The sequence below is a fragment of the Chenopodium album genome, chromosome 27 (genome assembly GCF_948465745.1).
Source record: "Chenopodium album chromosome 27, dcCheAlbu1.1, whole genome shotgun sequence".
Lineage (NCBI taxonomy): Eukaryota > Viridiplantae > Streptophyta > Magnoliopsida > Caryophyllales > Amaranthaceae > Chenopodium > Chenopodium album.
Genome location: NC_137860.1, coordinates 7,047,386 through 7,065,056, shown reverse-complemented (window position 1 = coordinate 7,065,056; position 17,671 = coordinate 7,047,386). Strand labels below are relative to the sequence as shown.

Sequence of the window (17,671 nt, the reverse complement as noted above, 5' to 3'; positions counted from 1 at the left end):
GAGTACCAATTTTTAAATATTCGCAACAGTTTGACTTTGATCCTACCTATTATCTTAGAGCAAACACAATGGTTGCCCACAAGGCCAAACCGGTTATTGCTTATTTTATTAATTTTTATCTCTTCCACCTCACTTATAACCACTCTTATACGAGTAGTGATAGACCACTACCAGGTATGGCCTCGTTGGGTCCATACCAGGGGCAAAAATGTAATTTTACGTATTACTTACCCATGTTGTAAAAATGCAGTCTCTCTCCTCTCAATAACAGTATACAAATTAAAAATAACAGTATACAACCCAAGAATAACAGTACACAAACCAATAATAACAATATAGAAATTAATAATAACTGAGCACCGACAAACGAGTACCGTCGTCAATTTCGACCGACCTCAACGGATTCCAGCATAGAACTCACCGATTTCCAGCATAAAACTCACCGATTTTAATGGCTAGAGCCATAAGTTTGTGTCTTTCGTTTTTGGATTATGTTTTATTGGGTGGTTCCCGGTGATTTTTAACGGAGGTAGTTGCGTGTTTTTGAATTTCAACCAAGGTAGTAGCTGGTGGGGTAGGTTTTTTGCTGTAGGAGGTGAAGGTTTGGTGGGCAAAGGTTTGGTCAACAATGAGAGCTATCCATGGAGGTGGGTAAAGGATTTAAGGGAGGAAGAAGATAAAGAGGAAAGGGAAAAAAAGGGAAAAGGAAAAAATTAAGAAAAAATTATATTGTGGTATTGGGTAGTATTGCCTATACCTGGTAGTGGGTAATACTTACTCCTCTTATACCCATTTAATAACCAATGTCTCCCAATAGTTAACCACAACTTCTTGATTATACATTTTATCTCTCCTACTTTTACCCAACCCCACCACACAATATCTCTCTTAAATCCTATCATATATAACTAATGCACTTGGTAATAATCAATTAAAACTAAATGATTATTATTAGCATACAGTAATTAAATAAAATGATTTATGTTTTAAATTAATGCATTATATTATTTAATTAGTAAGTAATTAGTCGTTAATTAAGAAATACACAATAATTGCAACTTTACTAAATTCGATAATAATAAAAAAAAAATACATATTCTATCAAATGACAACAATCTTTAAAAGATAACAACGAACCGTAATTGAGTACAAATACAATAATTTAATATTACGATTATACAACTATTAACGCAAATTATTTTGCCTATGGTTAACACCGAATTTGAGCCACATATGTTCAACTAAGTCTTTCTTCAAGGCTTTATGCATAGCTTCATCACGAACACGAGCTTTTATTAGACATATAAGTTTCCAAACTTGCAATTCGGTTGTTGCTATTTTCAGTATTTATATTACTTGAAGACGCATTTGTAGCTTGATCATATTCATTTGGATCGTAATACGTTTTATAAGTATCTCTTTCATCCTCTACGATCATATTGTGCATAATGATACATGCTATCATTATTTTTCCTAACATTGATGAGCCACGGGCTAGCGTAGGATTCCGTATTATTGCAAAACGAGCTTGTAATACTCCAAAAGCACACTCAACATCCTTTCGTCTAGCTTCTTGTAATTTGGCAAAAAAGACTTTCTTTTTCATTTTGTGGTAGTGATATTGTAGGAATGAATGCTGCCCATTTAGGATATATACCATCAGTGAGATAATACCCCATATTGTATTGATGGTCATTCACAACATAGTTAATAGAAGGTGCACGACCTTCAAAAACATTGTTAAACAAAGGGGATCTATCAAGAACGTTAATTTACGACTACCTGGTGTCCCAAAAAAAGCATGCCAGATCCAAAGATCATATGATGCCACAGCTTCCAAGATTAATGTGGGTTTACCTGGTCTTCCAGAAAACATACCTTTTAATCGAAGTGGACAATTTTTCCACCGCCAATGCATGCAATCAATAAAACCTAGCATGCCTGGAAATCCTCGACGTTCGCCAATTCTTAATAGTCTTACCAGATATTCTTCATTGGGCTTTCTAAGGTATTCATCACTAAAAAAAGAAACAATTCCTTCCACAAAATGTTGTAGTGAATCTCTTGCAAGAGATGCACTAATTCGAATGTAGTCATCCACAGAATTAGCAGAGGTTCCATAAGCTATTAGCCTCATAGCAGCCGTGCATTTTTGCAATCCGGAGGCACTAAATCTTCCTGTAGCATCATGTCTTTGCTGAAAGAAGGGATGCCGTTCTTCTAAAGTTTGCTTTATTCGGAGAAATATATGTTTGTTCATGCAAAATCTCCGACGAAATCACTGTGGGGGAAACACAAGATGGTTAGCAAAGTAGTCATTCCATAAACGACTGTGACCATCCTCACGATCCCTTGGAACGGGGATCCTTGGTGCCCTTGGAACTTGATTTAACCTTTGATATACTTGTAGACACCCAATTGTGTATTCCCAAAACCAAACCCAGTGATGAATGCCTTTCACGTTGAACCATTATCGAATGAGGTGAAAGTGGTTGGAAGTCAAGTGTTGCGGTGTAGTTTTTATTAAATTCTCTTCTCTCTGTTTTTGAAAATGACTTTATTTATTTAAAAATAGCCAAACCAGTTTAGTTTGGTCCATGATAAGGGTCCAATAATGGTGTAATTGGATGGGGCTTTACAAGACCTTTCCAACGATATATTATGAGCCCAATTCCGATGAATAATGAGGAAGTTATGGCCAAAATACTAAACTGGGCCTGGTTAATTATTTAAATACGGCCCAATGATCTAGAGGAGGGCCCCATGTTAATTATTATTCCTAAAATTATTAGGATTAATTATAGTTTTTCTGGAAGTTTCTAGAAAGTTCTTTTTAATTCTAATATTATTAGATTTAATAATTAATTATTTTAAAATAGACTTTTATTTGGAGTAAAATATCGTTTTGTTATCTTAAAAATACATATTTTATCTTCTGTATGGATTCCGTGGATCAAGTTGATTAAAGATCGGATTCCGCGTGAAGAAAACGCGTTAATACAGGTTGTCGCCAAACGACAAGTCTGTCGCCGCGCGACAGACCCTGTCGCCGCGCGACAGACCCTGTCGCCGCGCGACAGACCCTGTCGCCTCGCGACAGAGTCGATTCCTGGCGACGGCGTGTAGTTTTATTCCTTATCAAATTCTATGTTTTTCCGGACTATTTTTCTTATAAATAGGGTCCGAATTCCTGTTTTCAAAAATCATTCACAATCATCAATTCTTCCTTAATTCTCTCTATTCCCTCTCAAGAATTACTTAATTCTTTTCTTTCTCCCTCTCTTTCTAAACTACCTTTTTACAAACAATATTCCGCATTCACAAGACTTAGAATCTCTTAGCCAAGTTCGAAGTTGCCTTCGCCCTAGACGTGCAAGGTTGATAATTTCTGAGGGTTTGGTCCAAAACTAGTCTAAACTTTATTTAAATTGATTTTAATTTAATTCTTTAATTATTCTTTATTATTTTCATTGAAGTTTACTAACTCGTGTATTTTGTTATTAGAAAGAGATATGAGGCTTCAAAGTATGTAATCTTATTACTCTCTTTCAATGTAGAAAGCATGTTTATTATTGTTTAATATTCCTAGTATCATGTTAGGATGTTATTTTATGCTTTCTAGTATCATGTTTAGGGTGCCTTTGCTCTTTCTAATATCATGTTAGTACCATGTTAGGTTTGAAGCTTTGATCTTTATTGCTTAGTGACATGCTAGGGTTTGTTATTAATCTTGTTAGTATCATGCCTAGGATCTTGCTATTATTATTGAGCTTTATTATGCCTTATCATGCTATTATCATCGTTATTATTTATTATTATTCTTTATTATTATGTTGCTTGATATTATATTTTATTGTTATTGCTTGATCACACCTTTTATGCTTGTTAAAGGGAATTTGTACTTGAAATCACGCTTAATAAGATAATTATTAATTTGGTTTAGGCTAATGTGATTTTAACTCAAGTGATCGCCGATAATAGTCTTATTTGTGCATTAATATTCAACCAACATAGATAAACAGGGTAGGTTTAATATGATGTTTGTATGTTATTCGAAATGCGCACATGAATACGAGCAGAACAAAGTAGAGGCCTATTTTATAGGGCGGGTCCTTTCTTTTGTAGATTGGATTCGTACCCTCATCCCCGGACCCTATTTGGTTCAAGACCTTATGGAGTAGTTGACGGTCCTTTGGATTGTCTTTTGGGTTTACAAGTTCCTAAAACTTGTTGGCGACTCTTTTTGCTCTTTTTCTTTCCCTTTGGAACGCTACCGTACTTTAGTGTATGATCACAGTGGGGTTCAAGTTTGGGGGTTGTAATGCTTGAAATATTCCCTACAATACTTCAATTGGATTGGACATAAAAACTTCATCCATCATTCGATTAACAAGACGATTGGCTTGCCTTCGTCTTTCATATCGTTGTGTTTGGCTAATTTCTGAATTGGATGAAGAATTAGAAGAGTTGGAGCTTTCGTCGGATGACATGTTATTAAAACCAAGTTGATATGAGAATGGAAGGTAGAAGTTTTTTAGGGGAAAAGATGGATGGTTAATCAAGTGAAATGTATCTCATCCATTTTATAGAACAAATGTGTTTGGTATGTAGTCATCTTTATTGTCTTATATGATAAATTTGAAGTCTTGTATGCATGCATGCATTGATTCATAAAAATTATAATAATTTTTCAGTAATGTAGATGCATGCTTTTGTATTGTCAGTATCAACTTAGCATTGTTATGTTCGTAAAAGCAATGTAATGTTACTATTACCTTTTCAGTGTCAAGTACATCAGCGTACAGTGTTTATCACAATTACCTTTTTAGTGTTAAGTACATCAATGTCTAGTATCTAATATTTGCTTTTCAGTGTTGGGTACATCAATTCTTTTTCAATGTAATGTAAATCAATGTACATCTTTTGCAGTGAAATATCAAAGTGAATTGATAGGTTTAGTCAGATCAATATAATTATATTATATGTACATATAAAGCGTATAATACGATTTTAATACTAGATATGTAATTAATTTTTTTTATTAATAAAAACATTACAATTTAACATTCATTCATATCCTAAATCAACAACACATTAAAAATTGCCAAACTAAAAATCGAACCTTAGTACATAAAACAGAAAACTAAAAAACAAATTATTTGAAATTAAGCAACATGTAAACTATGATTAACCATACACTTACTACATCAGTCTGAGGGGAACAACTTCTTCAATAAATTGTTCCTTAGTTCTTGATCTTCCGAAGATAGGTTTGGTTTTGAATCGAGGTGTTTAAATAACTCCATATTAATCTTTGTTTGCTTCCTTGCTTCTTTCTCCCTTTTGAGTTGCAACCTTGTAAGTTCCACTTGATTTTCTGATTGCCTTATAAGGTTCATGTCCTGGGTCGTGTCCAACCATTGTTGCCATGCTCCAAGTGGCTGCTCCAAGTGGCATATTTGCCATCTTGCTCTTTCAATTCCTTTATTTTTTCTAGATTCGTTGCTGGTAGGCAAGCCTGAATACCCAATATCACCACTGGTTGGTGTTTCTGGGTTGTATGAAAATGAGTAGTTGCCAGCTTCATTGATACGTGATCTCTTTGAGTCACTTCTTCAAGTAGATGTTTTTTGCTTGCATTTTTGAACAATATCTTCACTTGGTTTCCACGCATCATGTTGTATCAAAATGTCCCAAACATGTTTGTCTTGAAAGGTTTTAGACCTCAATGATGTCTTTGTTTTGTCAGCAGTATATATACTGTATGCTGCCTTCATAACATCTTCATCATTATTACGACTTCCCCTTCTTGATTCAGCATGAGCATGTGAACCACAAAATTTAGAACATGAAGCATTGATCCTTCTCCAATGGTTTCTAAGTTTCTCCGAACCCCTCATTTTCAACAAATCTTCTCGTGTTACCCCGTCAGTACCTTCTTAAAAACATCTTTGTTTGTATAGTCTAACATTATTATACTTTTCCTCAATTTTCCTCCAAAAAACATCCTTCTTTTGGTTAGTGTTAGTTTTTTTTTTTATTTTGACTAACCTCAAGCCAAACCTTCATAAGAACCACTTCTTCACCTTTTGACCAAAACTTTGTTTTTCCATCTTGATTGCCTCCTTCATGACCTCTTTCATTGACTTCGACTTCTTCAACTTCTGGTTCATTGTCGTTATCTGATGCATTTGATGTGTATGAGGAATTGAAACTCGGAAATGCACTATCATCACCTTGTGAATAGGAAATTGGGACATAGGAAATGTTCGATCACCTTGAGAGATTTGAATATTCTCAAAAGATGGGCTAACATTTTGAGAATATGAATAATTAGGATTTTGTGGTGGTTGAAAAGGAAAAGAAGTGAAAGTACTTGGATTTGAAAAACTGAGATTTTGTGAACCATAATTCGAAAATTGTTGAAAATTTGTATCTAAATCTAAGTTGAGATCAATTGGAATGTTAGAATAGGAAGGTTGAAGATTTGGATTATTTGGGGGTTGTGATGAGTTCTGAGATTTTGTGGGTTTTTTTTTTCTATTAGATTTTGGAATATTCATCTCTACACAATTTGATGATAAAGAGAGTAATATTCACTAAAAAAAATTGTTTCAAAATACCTCAATATTGGGCTCATTTTATAGAGAAAAATAAAATAGAGCTGTTGTGGTACCTGGTTTATAGTGGACAGAAATTAGTCTATAAAGGTTCCACCTAGGTGTCTGATAAGACTTATAATTAAAAACTTAGAGTCGCCACCTTATTTTTATCCGAAGAAGGACGGATTTTAAAACAGTCAATTTTAAGAAATAAAACTAATTAAAAAAAATCAACCGCTAACACCATAAAAAAAAAAATAAGGCACAGGGTTCGGGGTTTAGGTTAAGAGAATCGAACGTCTGGAACTCGTCTTCCCTTCCGTTCTAAGGAACAGGCTCTTACTATTGCGTTGTTAAAAATAAAGTTTTAAGACATGTAAACCACATTAAAAAATAATTAATATAAGGTAGGTTTGAGCACCAAAGTTGCACTACGTACCGATCATAGTGAGATTTTGAATTCACTCACGGATCAAAACCTTTGTAGTTCGGACATATGCCATGTTTTAAATAACCAATTCCATTGGGTTTTTAATTTGGGTTGTTGACATAAACGTCATTTTTGTAAGTGGGATCTTAGTGATCTTTGACGGATTCACTCATAAAAGTAAAATGAGCCACCTTGGTTGAGGAAAATCATCTTGATTAATGATTACCAAAAATGTCTTTTGAACAAGACAATTCAACAAATGCGTCCCAATTGACGACTTTTAAGTGGGTCAAGGTATTTTTTGGAGTGAAACTGTTAGAGTTCACTATATAATCTCACTTTAGGTTTAAATCACTCAAGGGTAATTTTTGTAAGGTTTTAAGGGTTATGTGTTTAGGCTTTATGGAATTGACCTAATAAAACACGACACCTGTCAAGGCCTTACTTCCAAATAAAAGGGAACAATAAACTATTAATCATATCCGATTGTCAATTAATCCATCGGGTAATTATAATGGGACATAAGTTTATTTTTATGGAGACGGATAATTGTTACAACCTTATACAACTAAATAATTAATCTTAACCTCATGTTTGGAAATGAGGCCATAACCTCATATTAACTATCATTAATTATTAAAAACAAACAAGCAAAGTTATGATTCATTCTTGTGTCACAAAAGGGTTTGAAATAAAAAGGTTCACGAAATTATAAAAGAAAATAATGTTTGTTAAAACTTTTATTTCTGAAGTCATCTTAAAATAAAATTAAAGTTCTTAAGACATCATTTAATATGATTGAAGATTTTTAAAACAACGACATTTAGAATTAAAGGCTCTTATTTCTGAAGTCATCTTTAAAATAAGATTAGAGACAATTTATTTAAAACTATATAAGTTAAGAAGTATATATTATATATAGGTTTCACACCACCATTAGTTTCTTAAAAATAAATTAATACAATTTTAAAAAGCAATTAAGAGAAAAACGTGCATATTTCATCTCTTTGATAGCTTGAACTAAAAAAATCATTAAAAATCATAGAAAAATCGAAAAAATTATTGTGAGATATGGTTGGAAAGCTCTTGAAAATTTCTAACACTTGAGCTAAAGAAATGGAACTGATTCTGATCGTAAGGGTTGATTAACAGGCCATCTTTGGGACGTGGTAAATAATTCTTTACTCTTGAACATCCTTTACATAAACTCTTAATTCCTTAGATCTTTAAGCTCACTTTAAGAAGGAAATCATTCTTAAAAATATAACTTTTTTTTTCTTATTTGACAAGGGCTAAGGAACAAGCAAATTACAGCATATTAAAAAAATTAAAACGGCAGTTCCTGGCAGTATCTTTTGCCCTTTGGACTTGGTCTCTTTGGACTTTCAGGATTGTGCATTTCATGAAGGAAGCTCCTATTTCCTTTATTTTCTTTATCATCCAAGCAATTTCAATTTCCTTACCTAGTTGGTCTTGGATATTGTTGAGAAGTGAGATCGAGTCTGAGAGGACTAAGATTTTTTGTTTACCTTTTGCGTGAGCCCATTTCAATGCTTCCAAACAAGCCCAAGCTTCACACTGAAGAGCATAATTAGCAGCCCCATGTCTTCCCCCTGTACCTCCGTTCGCAGCACCCCCATTATCAACAGTTGACCACCCAATCCCTGCCCTCATAGTCTTTTTATCCCAAGAGCCGTCTACTTCCACAATGAAGCTATCAAAACCCTCTTTTTCCTTCCCCAATTGAATAGGGTTGAAACCGGGAGGAAGGGAAGGCCTCTCATTGACCTCGTCCACTATATTATAATGCAAGCCTTCAACTTAGGTGTAGGTTTCATGGTCTTGCATTGCTTGGTTGATGAATTCTATGACCAAGCTTGCTCCCCCCATTGCACCCCTAAAGCTTCTTGCATTCCTAGTTTTCTTAATTCCCCATAATGTTGCAATAAACAGAACAATATGGGTACTGTACTTACCGTCCTCGCTAGAACAGCAGAATAAAGGTTTGGATCCATCTTCTCAAAGAATTGAATCCAGTGATGTTAGAACAAATTGCCAGGGAACTTCTCGCCCAGACCTCTTTTGCTATATTACAAAACCTAAAAAGGTGTTGACTGTCTTCTGAGTCCACCCCACAATAGTCGCAAGTATCATCTATCTCGATTCCTCTATTGGCTAAGTTAGCCTTGACTACTATACCATCATGATAGAGCTTCCACAAAAAGATCTTCCATTTTGGCTAATGCTCATTCCCCATATAAGCTTTATGAGCTTCTGGTCTCTGTCATCAACCACAATTCGGCCTAAATCTTGACCTTTTGTGAGGAAATAGTATCTAGTTTTCACCGTATATCTTCATGATGGATGAAAATTTCCAGTAGAGGAAATCATCCTCACTCGTTAAGGGCAGCTCCATGGTTAAAATAGATCTTGCACTTTTGCAATCAAAGCAATCCCTTACCTTCCCCGCGTTCCATGTAGCCGTATTTAGGTCAATAAAATCATTCACCTTCCAGCTCATAGAGGCCCACAAGGTTTGCCTCGACTTAGAAATTGGGATTTCCCCATTGACCCAAGGCATGCTTGTAGCCTTAATGTCCTTCCCATTACCTACTTTCCATGCAAACCCCTTCTTGAAGGCACATGTGACCTTCTGGATGCTAGATCTTCCCATTAAAGGAGTTCCCACCCTAGAATAAGTACTAGCCATTGAAAAAATGCTGCATTGCTGCATTCCTTTGTGCACTCTTGAAAGAAGTAACTGCGGGTTTAGGTGCATCCTTGTTGCTTGTTTGAACAGAAGAGCATCATTAAGACTAGATGTTCCCCTGATACCCAGGCCTCCCATGCTTTTGGGGAGTTGGGTGATGGTCCTACTTACCTAGTGCATACCTAGTAAATAAAAAATCAAGTTTGTTGGCGATGCTCTGGGGGAGTTTCAGGCATTTTATAACATGAGCTGAAATATTAACCAAAATTTGTGTTGATGAGGACTAGCTTTGCAGCTTGCGAAAGTCGCAGGGACGCCCAGTTGACAATTTTATCCGAGACTTTGTCCACTAAGTAATGGAGGGAATTCTTTTTCTTCCCCTAAATATCAATTGGAGCCCCCAGATGAATCCCCATATTATCTGTTTCTGACATAGCTAGAATTCTTCTCAGTTCTAACCTTGTATTGATATCAACTCCTGTTGATGGTTGTCTTGTAACTCACTGTTGAGATACATTGCGAAATCATCCGGATCCAGTGTCCCGAGAACCCATAAGCCTGTAGGACTTTGAGTATAAAGAGCCAGTCCACCCTGTCATATGCCTTTGACATATCAATCTTGACAGCAATGAAATTTGACCCCTTTTTTGAATTAATGAGATGCATTAATTCGTGGCTCAATAGGATGTTATCTTCCATTTATCGTCCTGGGATGAAGGCGTGCTGATTTTCTGAGATCAAATTTGGCAGAACTACTTTGAGCCTGTTGACAAGGCATTTAGAGATGCACTTGTAGATCAAAAATATACTTTAGGCAGACACATGAATGTATTAACCTTTTAAATCTTAAAATGCATTAGAAAGAGATGCAATTCAAAATGCAATTAACCCCCTCTTTGTAACCTATCACCTCACCAATAGGCTTGGCTTTCTAATTTGGAGTAATGAAAGATTTAGGGCTAATTTAACACGTCATTACCCCTATTGATAACATCACATGAAAACAAACACATTAGTTAACATAATAATAATAATAATTAAGGCAATTAAGAAAGGAATAAAGATAATGCCTTGAGCTAGATGTAGCAATTTTTTGGAATAACCCTTCTTACTTATCAAGGATAAAAAGATGATCAATCCTTAATTTAAGTGCAATAAAAGAGACTAAGTGATGTTTTTGGAGTTTTGAGATATTAAACTAATATTTTGTTAACAAGGATAACTAAGAAAAATAATGCTTGAACTTGAAATATTTTTGTGTTTTTTTTATAGGAATTAAAGATAATAACAATACTTAAATAAAAATAAAAATAACAACTTAATTATAAGATGCTTTTAATAAGCTAATAACTTAAAAATAAAGCTAAGAGAGATTTTAACTAAAGCAAAGATTAGAGGAGAAATTTTTTTTAGAGAGAATTTTTAGAGAGAGAATTTGAAGGAATTTTGGTGTGTTTAAAACTTGAGAATTAGGGGGGTATTTATAGGAAAATAAAGGGGTTGATTCGTAAATAAAAAAAAGTAAATAAATTAAAATTCAAGGATTACTTTGGTAAATATCAAGATTTTGGTAATAATGAGAATCTTGATATTAAATTCTTTCGTTTTATATGTAACAAACTTACTTAATCTGTTTTGCAACACTTAAACTGATAAAAATAAAGAAAACTGTAATAAAATCAACGCTAATATTCATATAATAAAAAGGTTCTAAAATGCCATGTGTAGACACCTAAAAATGTCTCCCCAAAACCAAACCCGATGATGAACAACTTTTCACCGCCATTATTGGTCGGGTTGAGTATGTAATCTTTAGAGTGCTTAAATCCATGTTTCATTTAATACATTTCATAAACCAATCCAATTCATAGCCCATTTTCCCAAATCATAACTTATTTTCCTCTTTTCGTGCCTTTAAGCCCAAATAATTCATTTCGTGTCCTTTAAAATCATTCATTTCGTGTCCTTTTTATAAAAACGTTTAGACCAGTTTATTTTAGTCCATAATCTGGGTCCAATGATTAAATATTTGGATGGGGCTTTAAAAGAGCTTTCCAACGATGTATTATAACCCCAAATCCGAGTTATAACGAATAAGTTATCGCCAAAATACTAAACTGAGTCTAAATCGAGCCTAAGCCCACCTTACCTACGACCCAATGATCATGTGAAAGGTCCAAAGGATTTAATCCCACTCCTAATCCAATTAGGATTAATTGGAAGCTTCTATAAGTTTCTAAAAGATCCTAATTATCCTTTTTGAAAAGATAAGATTAAAGAGTTTGAAATAGAATAAAACTCCTCTAGTAATTCGATTCGAATTGAAAGACATTCAAAGATAGTCAGAAATTATTTTCGTGCTTCATAGTTTTTATCGGATTTTTATATGGTTGGATAGCTCTTGAAATTATCTTTCCAATGATATATTATAATATTAATTCCGAGCTATAACGAAAAAGATATAAAAGAAATACGAAACTCTATCCAAAACTGACACCGTCCCACTATTTCGGCCATATCTTTTATTCTACAAAATATTTTAATCTGATTCTAATTGGGTTAGAAATTATACTTCAAGAGATTTCCAACTATATCTTATTCATCTTATTCCGAATTCTGGATCAAAAGATATGATAAAAACAAAAACCGTAAAAACTGTTGTCTATCGCAAGAGTTTTATCCGATTCGAATTCTTATGTTTTCTTGATTCGACCCCCTCTTTTTACCCTATAAATAGAGGTCATATCTCCCCTTTTTCAATCATCAACAAGCTTGATCACCAAATCATTCTCTCTTCCTCTCTTCTACACCAAAAATCATCCTCTCTCCCTACACCAAAATATTCTTTCCTCTTTCTCTTGCCTAAATTCTAGCTACCCTATTCTCTCATTTTATATCCCTTAAGCACTCTAAGGAGTCCATACAATACCCAAAGTTCTATACTTAAACCAAGGCGTGAAAGGTATAATTAACTGAGGGTTTGGACCAAATCAACTCTACTTTTTAGTTAATTTAATTTCAATTTGATTTATTTTTTTTATTGAAGTTACTAACAATTTATTCATGATGTAGCAATTTAAAGGAACGCGCGGAATGTGAGTAATTAATTAATTTAATTACTTATTTTATTTTCTTATTTCTAGTATCATGATTAGGATTATTTTTATTTGATTTGGACTAACGCTATTATTGTTGAATTGCTTCCAATATTAATGTTGATTCTATTATTATACTTATGATCACCATATTGCATGTTTAAAGGGAATATGTAATTGAATATCACGACTAATAAGATAATTTGGACAACCGGTTTAGGTTCCTTTTTAATCTTGTTATTAAATCGAAGTGATCACCAATATTTTAGAATAACATGTTGCATTAATATTAAACCACTTTTGCATAATAATAGTTTGGAGCGAATTGAATTTTGTTTGTATGCCTTTGAGATCGCAGGAATTACTTTTCACAATAAGAATCAAGTAGAGGCCAATACGGGCGAATGTGACTCCATGACTCACTTCGTACCATCATCTCCAATCCTCCTTTCGTGGTTCCGAACCATATGGAGTTAGTAATCTCATGGATTATGAATGGGGTGTAACCTTCACGGGTCAATCGTTGTTGCCTTTCATTGTCCCTTAATCTTGGTTGCCTTTTATGATCCGTGAACAGTTTACAAGTTCCTTAAAAACTTGTTGGCGGCTCCCTACTTTCCTTGTCCTTAATCGTGTCCCTAATTGTATATGTCAATTCCCACTTCCTATGAGTGCCAAGCATATTCACAACATGCTTAACGTAGGCGCACTTCAAGCGACGCCTACACCATGGTATTACAAAAAAGAAAATATATGACCAAGTCATGTCACAACTCAAAAATAAGGGGGGGGGGTACTAAACCGCGTCCGGTATTTACCAGGTAACGCCCGTATTTTTATATGAAGTCCCTTAAGTAACCATTTCTTAAATAACTCTTCAATCTTCTCTCTCTTACTTTCACTTTTACTTTTCTCTCTCTTCACCTTAAAAATTTCATCCACAAACACCGTACCACCATTCAAATCACCACCACCAAGCAAACCACCACAATTTCGTCACCACCAAACAAAGCCACCACAATTCCGTCGCCACCAAGGGTTGCGACCGGCTACAAGGGACGATATCAATCGGAAAGGTAAGGGGGTTGGCGTCAGGTATTTGTTTTATTATTTATTTAATTTTTTATTTCAGTCGTTCCAGACGAACGCCTGAAATTTTAGAATGTTCCATGGAAGGAACACCTGAAATTTTAGAATGTTCCATGGAAGGAACACCTGAAATTTTAGAATCTCCCCTGGAACATTCTAAAATTTCAGGCGTTTCCCCCTATAACATTCTAAAATTTTAGGTGTTTCCCCCCTTGAACGCCTAAAATGTTAGAATGTTCCAAGGGTGATTCTAAAATTTCAGGCGTTCCTTCTATAATTACGAAATATTTTTTTTTAAAAAAAAAAAATTCATAGCACTCACCGACTTCGTATGCTCCGACGATCTTTTTAGTGGCGTCATTGCTTCCTTAAACTCGTTCATTCACCGTTTGCGCTAATTGGTGTAGAGTAAAACAAATATTTAAAAAAATATATGACATGGTGGTTGTTCGTAGGTGATGGTTGTTTGGTGGTTGGTGGGATAACAAGTTAGAGAGTGGTTAAAGAAAGTGAAAGTGAAAATGGAATAGGGTAAATTTTATATGGGGACATGTTTGTAAAGTCATGTTAAAATACGGGCATTACCCGGTAAATACCGGACGTGGTTTAGCAAAAATAATACTCACATGGTATATGATAACAGAGTGCCTAAATTTAATTAGTGACTATTATACCCACAAAGGTACTAAAACAATACTTATAAAATAACTATCAGCTCTGAGATGTCAGCTCTAAAAGTTACACAAAGACATTAGATTACAATACTAATAAGGTTGAACAAAATATTTTAGAGCTTATATAAAAAAAGTAAAAAAAAAATAAAAATAAAAAATAACCCCTGCCCTTATTAGATAGTACATATAAATTTACCCAAGAACATCTAAACATACGACAAAACCTTATAAATACGAGTATTTCAAATAATAACCCTTACTAAAAGTATAAAGTAAGGTAAATCATATAAAATCATAAGATTGACATGGTCAAAGTGAAAATACACCATGTAAAATCATACAATATTAAGCCATACGACATAAATTTAAGGTAGTCAAGAAACCTTAAAAAAAAAGGTGAGCTCTTATCTTGCCTTACTCTATTAAAACACAAATTTATACTTATCATAGTCATAGAAAAAAAGATAAAAGATACAAACTAGATCAAAACATCAGGAAAACAAATAAAACAGAAGACCAAATTCACGTCGGCAAAGCAAATTAATGTAACGGGAGTTACTATTTGGAACAGTGTCAAATACTGTTTGCATAGTGTCAAATAGTGTTTTGAAAAGTGAAATGCGATATATGACGCGTATGAAATCCAGCTGTCCCAATTAGTGTCAGATAAATATTGATACAATTTATCCAAATTGAATTTTATCGGATACAATATTAATCGCGGGAGATAAAAAAAGGTAACGTCAATTCACTATTGACGATTATACATCAAAAGTTGACAAAAGAATACACTAACTAGATTGAATAAGTAAAACAGAATGATTGGAAAAAAAACAAAATGAAAAAAAAAGAAATAAAAAAAGAGAATGGCATAGCCACTATGTTTGTTGAGTGATAGGCTAAAGTCGTATCACCTAATCAAAAGTAATTCCTAAAACCACTAAGGCCCTGTTCTTTTGAGCTTCTGGGCAGAGCAGATTTCAGCAGAGCAGAGCAAAGTAGAGCAAAGCAAATTTCAGCAAAGCAGAGCAGAGCAGAGCAGATAGAGCAAAGCAGAGCCGAGCATAGCAGATAGAGCAAAGCAGAGCCGAGCATAGCAGATTTCATTATTATTATTATTATTATTATTATTATTATTATTTTATTATTATCATTATCATTATTATTATTATTATTACTAATATTGTTATTATTACTATTATTATTATTATTATTATTATTATTATTATTATTATTATTATTATTATTACTACTACTACTACTACTAATACTATAATAATAATTGTAATGCTTTATTATTGTTATTAAATATTAAATATTATTATTATTATTATTATTATTATTATTATTACTACTACTACTACTACAACTACTACTATTATTACTATTATTATAATCATTAAATTTTATTATTAAAAATTAATTATTATTAATAATATTAATATTATTAAATATCAATTATATTATTATTAATATATTATTATTAAATATTAATTATATTATTATTAATATTATTATTATTAAATATTAATTATATTATTATTATTATTATTATTATTATTAAATATTAATTATATTATTATTATTAAATATTAATTATATACGAAGTATTATTAATGAATATTAATTATTATTAATAAATATTATTTATTTATTTATTACTATTAAATATTAATTATTATTATCATTAAGTATTAATTATTTATTATTATTTTTATTAAATATACATTATTATTATAATAATTCAATATTAAGTATTAATTTTAAGTAGAGCAGAGTAGAGCAGGGCAGAGCAGAGCAGAGCAGATTGACGCAGAGCAGAGCAAATTTCAGCAGAGCAGAGCAAAGCAAAGCAGATTGTAGCAGAGCAAAGCAGAGCAGCTCTAAAGAATGGGGCCTAACTAATAATAGATAGGGAAGTAGGGTCGAATCCACAGGGAAACTGGTCTTTCTATTCCTAATTAATTAAGAGTAATCTAAATTATCAAGTAACCAATTGTTGTTGTAAAAAGGAATTATACTACGAAGATCAAGTTTAGGGAGAAAAAAAAATAATAAAAAAGCCTAGGGCCACAGGTTTACCAATAATTAATAATCCGGGATAAAATGTAACAATCAATAATTAACATTGCACATATAATAAGCAATTTATTAATCAACATAGATCTAACAGGCTCTCGCAATTTACTAGATCTAAGTTCCTATTGAAAATAGCCTTTAATATTAAATTAACATCTGCTCGATTCATCAATTTAATATTGCTATACTTTTACAATCAAATCACATCTGCTCGATTCATAATCTAATTGCAAAGAATTAAAACAATTCAGTAAGAAATTATCATGCAATATCAATAATCAACAATAACAAATTACCCCTTCATATTAATTATGGATCCCTAAGAACCCTAGAAATAAACTACTCACGCATAAATAAATCTAAACTAATCAAAGCAATTAAAGGAGACATGATTAAGATTAAAGCAAAGAAAATAAGTAATAAAGGAGAGAAGAGATAGTACCAAAAGAAAGAAATATAAAATTTCATAAACCAAGAGTTTAGAGAGAGAAACAAGAGAGAAAGTAATACTAAAAGTTTAATTAAGAGAGAGAGAAAGAGAAAAGAAAACTAAACTAAACTAAAACTAAAGGAAAAGAAAACTAAAACTAAAAAAAACCTAAATAAAGCCTACCCCCTATGTATTACTACTCCTCCTTATATAGCGCGATAGTCCAGCGTTTATTTTGTTGCTGTAATTATTGGCTTAATTAGATATAATTAAGTGTGGTCTTTATTTTTATTCATTTATACTACGTATTATTTAATAAATATATTTCATAGTATTTCCTTTTATTAACATGATTGGTGTGATTAATAGAGTGCGGCAATTGTTCGTAGGCTTTTTATTAATATGCTTAAAGCTTGTTGTAATTATAGCTAAGTTTACGGACTCATACTGCTTAGTTAGCATGGTGTTGTCATTTTAAATATTGTTTTATTATTTAATAATAGTGATTTAATATTTTGCGATAGATAGTATTGTTTTGTCTTAAAATCACAAACTAATACTG

General features: G+C 32.8%; 1 protein-coding gene across 1 annotated transcript in view; it reads left to right on the top strand.

Annotated features, from left to right (window-relative positions):
* LOC145619611 (uncharacterized) overlaps positions 1–17,671 on the top strand; it is a 255,837-nt gene that overhangs the window by 66,160 nt on the left and 172,006 nt on the right. The gene's annotated exons all lie outside the window — the stretch shown is intronic.